Source organism: Choristoneura fumiferana, chromosome 3, assembly GCF_025370935.1.
Source record: "Choristoneura fumiferana chromosome 3, NRCan_CFum_1, whole genome shotgun sequence".
NCBI lineage: Eukaryota > Metazoa > Arthropoda > Insecta > Lepidoptera > Tortricidae > Choristoneura > Choristoneura fumiferana.
In genome coordinates this window covers 23,749,919-23,754,519 of record NC_133474.1, presented here as the reverse complement: position 1 = coordinate 23,754,519, position 4,601 = coordinate 23,749,919, and positions in this window count along the sequence as shown.

Below are 4,601 nucleotides of genomic sequence, written 5' to 3'. Positions count from 1 at the left end.
ATAGACGTGCCTACAATATTTCAGTAGCCGTTTACCCTGGAATCCACTTACCAGATTCTGGTGATAGTGAAACTACTTCAGGAGTTAAAAATAATAATAATAATCGCTTCACAATGAGGGTTTTCACGCAGGCAAAATATCGCTAGATGGCGTTACTATCGTGAGGTTCGTTTGACGTTTGCTCGTGATTGGTTAAATAACTAAATGAGCCAATCGGAAGCAAACGTCAAACGGGTCTCACGATACCAACGCCATCTAGCGAAATTTTGCCTAAGTGGAAACCCTCATTGACTGACAACTCTGTGAACATAGAAAAAAAATGTGGAACATAGAACTTCCTCCTTTTTTAAATTCAGGTAAAGATTTAAAGTAATTTACCTGTGCTATGTGAATCACACCTTACACGGCAAGCCAGCCACAGAACCGACTTATGCAGGGAATCCCGGCGAATATCTGATTCGAATTATGGAGAGCATTCAATGAAATTCAAGGAATGTTTCTTTTGAATTCAATCGCGAATTATTTGCGCTCACCGCCAAGTAGGTACCTATTTAGGATTTATTGGCAAAATTCACTGTTAATACCACAGATCAATGAACATCCATATTAATATTATAAATGCTAAAGTGTGTGTGTTTGGTGTTTGTCTGTTTGTCCGTCTTTCACGTTAAAATGGAGCGACGGATCGACGTGGTTTTTGGCATAGAGATAGTTTATGTGCCAGAGAGTGACATAGGCTACTTTTTATACAGAGCAGCGCGCAATAACCGAATTCCACGAGGGCGAAGCCGCGGGCAAAAGCTAGTAGTAATATAGATCAGTAATGCCAAAGGTAGAGCGGTACGAGTACAGGACTGGAGTATGTTGTAAACGACTGCTAGGGAATAATCGCATGAGTGTATTAGGTACGATGTATTATGGAGTAGTGCCGAAATACAGTAAGACCTTATAATTACTTAATCTACGTTTATTTATAATATCTCATTGCCAACTAAGCAATATTCATTACAATGTCGCATGTTATAAAACGAAGTTACTGTAAAACTATTGAGTAAGGCATTACTCTACAATTTTGAAGACGTGAATTAAGAATTAGTATAAAACCAGCAGTGCCAGAAAAATATCGATACAAGGATCGATACGTGACCTGACCCTAACCAACTCAATGGAATACACTAATTCAGCTTGCTTCTCTGCTAAAACATCATTAATTCATTGTTAAAGACATAATAAACGAATAAATATCATGGGAAACTTGACACCAATTGACCTAGTCCCAAACTAAGCAACGCTTGAACTATGGACATTAGGCAACGGATAAGAAAGAAAGAAAGAAAATATATTTATTTAACGCCATAAAAACAAACATAGAACAAATACTAGACATACATGACGCTAAATAGGTCCCCACTCAGCATAATGCCACGGCAAGCCGTGGCGCTGATTTTCAGTGAGGACCTTATCTAAAAACTAACTTAAAAAAACCTTATTATTAAATTGTATGGCAACACCGGCTTAAACAGTTCAATCCTGTGCAGTTGAATCGTTTTAAGTCACCGCCAAAAGTATACTTTGCAAATATTAATAATGCATATGATTAAAAATGGTTATTTAAAACAATATGCTACATTGACTCATTAAAAAACAAAATCACAGGTATGTCTATAAAAAGTACCTCACTTGACTAAACAATACACGGAATACGATAAGGAAATACGCCAACCAAACAGTATATACATATACTAGCTTTTACCCGCGGCTTCGCTCGCGTTAACCATTAACATTTCAAAGAAGCAAGCAATCAAGCAAGCAAGCCAGCAAGCATGCAAGTGAGCATGTAAGCAAGCATGCAAGCAAGCATGCAAGCAAGCATGCAAGCAAGCATGCAAGCAAGCATGTAATTATGCAAGCAATCATGCATTCGAGCATGCAAGCAAACATGCATTCAAAGTTGCATTCTAGCATGCAAGCAAGCATGCAAGTGAGCATGTAAGGAAGCATGTAATTATGCAAGGAATAGTGCAAGCAAGCATGCATTCGAGCATGCAAGCAAGCATGCATTCAAAGCTGCATTCTAGCATGCAAGCAAGCATGCAAGTATGTAAGGAATAGTGCAAGCAAGCATGCATTCGAGCATGCAAGCAAACATGCGTTAAAGCATGCAAGCAAGCGTGCAAGTAAGCATGCAAGTCAGCATGCAAGCAAGCATGTAAGGAAGCATGTAATTATATTATGCAAGGAATAGTGCAAGCAAGCATGAATTCGAGCATGCAAGCAAGCATGCATTCAAAGCTGCATTCAAGCATGCAAGCAAGCATGTAATTTTGCAAGAAATAGTGCTAGTAGTAAGCATGCATTCGAGCATGCAAGCAAGCATGCAAGCAAGCAAGCATGCAAGCAAGCATGCAAGCAAGCATGCAAGCAAGCATGCAAGCAAGCATGCATTCAAAGCTGCATTCAAGCATGCAAGCAAGCATGTAATTTTGCAAGAAATAGTGCTAGTAGTAAGCATGCATTCGAGCATGCAAGCAAACATGCATTCAAGCATGCAAGCAAGCATGCAAGCAAGCATGCAAGCAAGCAAGCATGCAAGCAAGCATGCAAGCAAGCATGCAAGCAAGCATGCAAGCAAGCATGCAAGCAAGCATGCAAGCAAGCATGCATTCAAAGCTGCATTCAAGCATGCAAGCAAGCATGTAATTTTGCAAGAAATAGTGCTAGTAGTAAGCATGCATTCGAGCATGCAAGCAAACATGCATTCAAGCATGCAAGCAAGCATGCAAGCAAGCATGCAAGAAATCATGCAAGCAAGCATGCAAGCAAGCATGCAAGCAAACATGCAAGCAAGCATGCAAGCAAGCATGCAATTAAGCATGAAAGTGAGCATGTAAGTAAGCATGTAATTATGCAAGGAATGCAAGCAAGCTGCAAGCAAGCATGCAAGCAAGCATGCAAGCATGCAAGAAAACAAACATGCAAGCAGGCAAACAAATATGCAAGCAAGCATGCAAGAAGGCATGCAAGTGAGCATGTAAGTGAGCATGTAAGCAAGCATGTAATTATGCAAGGAATAGTGCAAGCAAGCATGCATTCGAGCATGCATTCAAGCATGCAAGCAAGCATGAAATTTTGCAAGAAATAGTTCTAGTAGTAAGCATGCATTCAAGCCTGCATTCAAGCATGCAAGCAAGCATGCAAGCAAGCATGCATTAAATCATGCAAGCAAGCGTGGAAGCAATCGTGTAAGCAAGCATGTGATTATGCAAGAAATGGTGCAGCAAGCAAGCAAGCATGCTTTTTAACACATTATTAAGTCAGCTCAGTCAGCTCCGCGGTTAGAATACAAAAACAAACTTTTGGTCATCCCTTGGGAATGGCAATTTTTTTCGGGATAAAAAATATCCTATTATTTATTCTGGACCTCTAATATGACGTATGCAAAGTTTCATAGGAATCGGTGCAGTAGTTACGGCGTGAAAGCGTAACAAACAAACAAACAAACAAACAAACACAAACAAACAAACAAACAAACTCACTTTCCCCTTTATAATAGTAAGGATAAGTAGGAAGTAGGATTATTGCTTCAAATTACTTATAGATTCCAAGTTAGTCAAACGATAGCGTGATGTAATCTACAGGCAGCGCCATCTTTTGGATGTTTTTATAAGTAATTGTAAGCTCGGTGCAATTTTGTGGGTTTCGAAAGCAAAATATTAATCGCTCGTGTGTCAAATTTTTGTAAATAAATATCTCTCTCTCTCTCTCTCTCTCTCTCTCTCAAATTTCCTTCCTATTAAATCCTATTATGTTCTTCATATACGTATGTATATATTTTTTTCTAGATTTTGTGATTGAAATTGAGGGTTTTGTGTTAAGAACATCATCATCATCATCATCCCAGCCTATCCTAGTCCTGCTGGGCACTGTTGGGCACAGGCGTCCTCTCAGAATTAGAGGGCTTGGACCGTAGTTCCCACGCGGGCCCAATGCGGGATGGGAACTTCACACATACCATTGAATACCTTTGCAGGGTTGTGCAGGTTTCCTCACGAACAACTGACCAAAATTTCAAGACTAAACCCAGCGTTTGAAATTTCAACATTTTATCCCGTGGGAATATCGGGATAGAAAGTAGACTACTTATGTGTTATTCCAGAAGTCCAGCTACCTACTTACCAGATTTCATGACTATAAACCCAGCGGTTGTTATTTCGTTATTTCGAGATTTTATCCCTATCCCGTGGGAATATCGGGATAAAAAGTAGCCTATGTTTTATTCCAGATGTTCAGCTATCTACATACCAAATTTCAGGGCTCTAAGCCCAGCGGTTATTAGTTCAAAGATTTTATCCCTATCCCGTGGATAAAAAGTAGCCTATGTGTTATTTCAAACGTCCCTATCAAATTTCATGACTCTAAGCCCAGCGGTTGATATTTCGAGATTTTATCCCTATCCCGTGGAATATCGGATAAAAAGTAGCTTATGTTTTATTCCAGATGTTCAGCTATCTACATACCAAATTTCATCCAAATCCGTCCAGCCGTTTCAGCGTGAAAGAGTAACAAACATACTCACTCACTCACTCACTCACTCACATCAC